The sequence below is a fragment of the Hydractinia symbiolongicarpus genome, chromosome 3, assembly GCF_029227915.1.
Source record: "Hydractinia symbiolongicarpus strain clone_291-10 chromosome 3, HSymV2.1, whole genome shotgun sequence".
NCBI classification, from domain to species: Eukaryota; Metazoa; Cnidaria; class Hydrozoa; order Anthoathecata; family Hydractiniidae; genus Hydractinia; species Hydractinia symbiolongicarpus.
The window spans coordinates 30,599,183-30,605,191 of NC_079877.1; positions in this window are offsets into that span (position 1 = coordinate 30,599,183).

A 6,009-nucleotide genomic window follows, 5' to 3' on the forward strand; every position below is an offset into this window, starting at 1 on the left:
TTGATAAAAAATAATTTTAACTTTGAGCAATCTACATCCTTTGACACAAATATGATCAAAATCTGTGATGACATGGAATATTTTTGTAGGTCATGCATGCCAAAAATCTTTAAAACGTTTAATATTCTGTACTTCGTTGACCCATTTAACCAAGTCCACCTCCAACACCTGATAATCCTAACTGCTTGTCTACAGGGGGTCCAATCTCCATAAAGATAGACATAAGTCGATGATTAACATTAACCATCTTGCTAGCACAATGTTCAACACAAGTTTCTTCTTCTGTTGATAAATATTTTCTACTCATATCTACAGCACATGACATGAAACATTTTTCAGATATTTTATTAAATAACATAATAAACTCTTTGTAGTTCTGCAAAGCAATTGTTTCTGGTTTGTAGTAAGGCGATGCCATTAAGCAAATGTGTTTTCTTTTTGTTACTAAAATATAAATGGTTTATTATAGTGGTATTTTAAACCTTTAATATTAATAATATCTATATAATAATATGCCAGTTCCATGTGTCTGTAACAGGCAAAGTGGATATGTTCATTTTCCTTTGATGTTACCGAAATTTTCTTTGAAGTAACCGAAAATTGCACGTCTAATATGTTAAATTTTCTGACGTTACGGCGCAACATCAATAACACTACTTTAACGTCAATATCCTATATTAAATTAATGAAGCCGTTACAGTGCACATAAACTTTGAGGCCAAATAACTTGGAAACGAGGTGGTGACGTCAATTAGTTTTCACCGCGTGGGTAACTAAGGACCACCTGGAACTAATTTGGGTAAGTTTCCCAAACCTGGGTCCCCGAATCCGTTTCGGAATGGACAGTTTGACGAAGTCATCACAAAACCTTCAAACCCCAATATCTCTGCAACCGTTTGTCAAAAGTTCATGTTCCTATACATTTTCTTGATCAGCATTTGTGTACGAATTTGTGAAGAAACTTTTTATGGAACTTTTGGTAGGGACTTTGCAGACGTCAGCAAAATTTTTAAGCCCTAATATCTTCTTAGGCGTTTGTCAAAAACATACGATACTATACAATATTTTGATCAGCGTTTCAACCTCTACACATTACAGACAACAAATGACTAAATTTCACCAATTGTCTTTTTGTATATGCCCTGCTGACATCAGCAAAAAATCTAAAGCAACCTATTTTTCCATTGTTCTTCTGCCTTAGTGGATTTTTCCATGGGCTTTATCGACTAGTTTAGAAATAATCACATAAAATTTTATCATTAGTTAGATGCAATGTAAGAAATATGATGTCATACAGTTCTGTTGCATTGGTGTATTATATGTAGAAATTCTATAGAAATTCCTCCGGGTGCATTTTAAGAAAGCCGCCTGAAAAAAGTTTTGTATATAAGCGAAATACTATTTTAAAATTGCAACAAGGCTTTTGACAAAAATTAAGTACGTCCTTGACTAGCTCTACATACCTTAAATCCTCAACTAGACTAAAGACAATTTTGAGACAAATTTCTTTCTAAAAATATATATATTAAGACAAGTTGCATTGGCGTATCCAGAGTTTAGTTTGGGCACACCGCAAGCATGAAGCGCGAGAGAAAATCAGCTGGGGGTCTGGGGGCATTGTAAGCCCAAGCAGGTAGAGGCCAGAGTCCTGTTGGGGGACGTGGGACAAAGCCTCCAGAAAATTTGACAATTTTGTGGCTAAAATTACATTCTTGTGAGCGAATTAAAACTTGTATTATTGACTTTAAGATCCTAAACAATGACACTAATTTAACGTGTTTAACATCGGATGTATACTACAAGGTTTATATCACAGACACGTAGTTAGAGTCAGTATCGATGCTACCTGCTACCACTTCAAGCTCTGTCGTATTTTGTTGGATTGTGAACGAACTGGCGGCCCCATTTGGTACTTTGCCACAGGAAGCCTGACACCTCGAGGGGCCAGCGCAATGCTAAACCAGTCTGCGTAATCCAACTCAACTACGAGGAAGTGCACACCCATGCAAGCTAATAAAATTGCCAGAACACAGCTGAGCTTTGACCACCGAGAACCACAGTTGCTCATTACAGACATTTCTAATTTTATAACTTCATCTAACATTATATTAGTCTTTAATATCCTCAATTCTCTAACCCCTAATGCCTTTATAACCTTTTCAATTTAAAAATTATTCAATCGACATATGAAACCAGAAACTCCTCCATTAAAATTCTTAACAGACCTGTGGTCAGAACTTCTAAATGTGTTGTCAACTCTATACTCTATCAGTGTATTCTCTGCTGTAATAGGTTCCAGCAACATTTTTCTCGACATGACTTGGCCTCTTTAAGCTCTGGTCAAATTAAATCAAAATGTAAACTCTTCTTTCTAGAAAGCTACAAGAATGGTCCTGATTAGTCACTTTTATGTAAAAAATCTTCTCAAACTTAAACTGAGCTCAATCTGAGTTAATATCTACTATTTGTCATCATATATATATATATTTATATCAGTTTTTATATGTAGGTTTTTTCTCACTGGTGGCCTCACCCGTTTAGCTAATACAGCTATTTGACGGTCTCCATATTTAAAAACTGTAACTATGTTATCTGTATCTATATCACTGAAATAAAAATTCAAATTCAAATTCAAAAGACAAACTACAATATTCCTTAGTCTCTTATATATAAAATAAATCGCAATAATTTTAAGACATTACCATGCCGAAAAGAGTTTATTCAGGCTTAATGTGATTTTTTATATTATTATTATTATTATTATTATTATTATTATTATTATTATTATTATTATTATTATTATTATTATTATTATTATTATTATTATTATTATTATTATTATTATTATTATAATAATAATAATAATAATAATAAACAATTTTTATACAGGATATAGATTTTCAATATATATAATATTGCTATTAACAAACGTCCTGTCTTTAAAAATAAAAATAAAAATATAGTAAGGTAAAAATATATATTATAGAAGCAATAAAAATAAAACTAGTTAAAAAGTCTTAAAATTAGCTAAAACTGCCAGATTGTGTGTGAGATGATAGAATAATCAGCAAATGTCTGTTTATGAAACTAACAGGCTACAAATAAAATTTCACAACTGAAGTAAATTCTCCGCAGAAAAAATAAGCACGTTAAATCAAACAGAACACTCTGTACTATTAAATGGAGTATGGGACTATCGGATATAAATCAAATCAAATAAAGGTTAATAATCTTCAAAACATTTTTCCTAAACAAATTAAAATGTTCAATTTTACAAATATTTAATGGTAGCTCCTTGTATAGAGTAACACCCATTGAAAAGAAACCAGATTTTGCATATTTGAGTTTTGTGAACGGAATTTGTAATTTATAACCATCATTCCTTGTCCCTCTATCATGGGACTGTACTTTAAAGTAATTAATAAAGTTTGCACACGTTTTCCTTTCCAAACATTTTCGCAAAGTAGAATTGATTGTTTCTTTAATACGTTTTCAACAGGTGGTTGGCTTGTTCCAGTGACTGTTTCAGCTAGATTATCAATGGATTTAAGCTTATTTCTTTGCGTTTGGCTTAAATTTAAGTTTACCGTACAGTTGTATGTTATGCAAGGAAGAATCATTCCATTGTAAATCTTTCTTTTTGACGAATCGTTGAGATAACTTTGGAGAGAAGACAACTAAGTAATTTGGATACTGAACGCTTGTAGATTTTATCAAAAGTATTAGAGAGTGAAAGTGAACTATCCAATGTAGTTCCCAAGTATTTGTATGTTTCAGTAGCCTGTATCTCAGTATCATCAAACAACAAGGACATATTTTACCACAGGATGATAGTTTTTTCAAGGTACCAAAAAGCATAGTTTCGGCTTTGCCTTTATTCAAGTTGATAACTAGCTGGTTGATTTGGAAATATGTTGAAATGAACTTCAAGTCCTCATTTAGCTGGTACTGGATTGATTCCTTGTTCTTCCCCTCAACATAAACCACGGTCATCAGCAAAGTTCAAGGAATGTGTGTATTTTAAGCATTTCTCAAAGTCATTGAAATAAATCAAGAAAAGAAGTGGTCCCAAGATCGAGCCTTGGGGCACTCCACAGGTGATCTTCATACGTTCTGATTTACACTTCTCAACAATACAGTATTGCTCCCTATTGAAAAGGTAGTCAGCGAACCAATTTCGAGCAGAACCTCTGATTCCAACACTTTTCCACTTTTCCAGGAGAATTGAATGGTTTCAAGTGTCAAAAGCATTTGATAAGTCAATATAAAGTGCACCTACCAAATTGCCTTTGTCGACAGCTTTGCGAATATTGTCTGTCAGCAGGATGGTAGCTAGCTCAGTTGACCTTCTTTTCCGACTGATTTTCTGATAAAATGTTGTTATTCTCGAGGTAATCAGATAGTTGTTTATGGACAGCCTTCTCCAGGATTTTTGATAAGGAAGAAAGTACGGAAATTAGTCGAAAATTGTTGTTGTCAGTTGCACCTCCTTTGTGAATTGGGGTAATTTTACACAATTTTCCACTCAGTTGGAACCAATCCAGTGGAAATCGACATGTTGATGAGGTGAGTTAATGGACCCGATAGGGATTGGGCAGCATTATTCAGGATTCCTGGAGGTAGGTTGTCACAACCAGCACCTTTTCTCTGTTTTAGTGATCTCAGTTTTTTTCCCACAAATATTCGACTAACGTAGCCAAAAGTAAACAATTTTTCTGACGTAACAAGTTTTGGTGGTACCTCCCAGACAAAATTTCTTAGCTTGAAAGCTTTGGATTTAATTGATTGTGCAATGTTTGTAAAAAACTTACATCATACGTTCGCAGTGTTCAAGTTCTTTTCGTGATCGATGCTCGTAGTTGCAGAAGCTGGAGGATGTTCTTTTGTTGGAAATATTTCTTTGATGTATTTCCAAAACTTAGCCAGGTTTTTACAATTCTCGTGTAGAAGATCTTGTGGTATTTCTGTTTTACTTGTTTCACTTTGTTGTTACAAGAATTTTAAGTCTTTTGTAAGTCGACCAATCACATTCATTTTTTGCGAAGCAACTTGTCTCTTGTGTTCATGAGCGTTTTCAAATCATCAGTAAGCCATGGACAGGGCCTACCCTTGACACGTTTTGTGACGAGAGGTGCGTGTGCGTGTTTATTAAGCAATCGATGTAAGTCCTTCTTTCATGTAACTCCAAGCTCTATTAACAGTTTGTGTTTCGTAAAATGGTTTCCAATTGAAATTTGCAACATCAAAAGAAAAGTCTGTGTGATTTAATTATGAATAATCTTATATGCCGCTAAATGATTACAGTAAAGGCTTTTTACTTTATGAATTAAATAAGAAAACCTTTTTTCAACCACTTTTCAATAATTTGGGCACTTAGTTTGGGAGCACAAACTGGTATAACGGCGTCTAAAACCCTCGGATACACCAGCATACTACTTTATCTGTGCAGACTCTGAATGTCAAATATTGCAATCTGAAAATAGGGTCGGTTGGGGGACTCCCACAAACAAACAACTTAACCAACAAGCCAACTTGCCAAATGATGATCAGAGTTTGGGATTTGGGCTTAAAAGACATTATCCTTTTAAATTGCAGTGATATTTTGCTAGAGTACTTTAAGCTATGCACTATAATTTTTGCAATACACCTTTTCAGAATTAGCGCAGCCATATTTAATTTTCCTGCAAGTGGTGCAAGTTGGACTTAGAACCCTCTGTTCTCGGGACCTAGCATGCAAGAGTACTAAAGAGGAGAGGTTATTTTGACAGATTTATTGCCTATCTTGGTACATCTTCGTTTATATTTGGGCTGGTGTATTAAATCCATGATCCCCAGACCTAGTGTTGTGTTGTAATTCTTAAATTTCCAAAAACACCTTGGATTTGGCATGTTTTGGAACATTACATAATTTTGCTACAAAGCAAGGCCTAAGTGGCTTAGAATACAATGTTAATAAATAAAAATAAGTAAAAACATCTGAAGGTAAACTTTAAATCTCTGAAAAAAGAG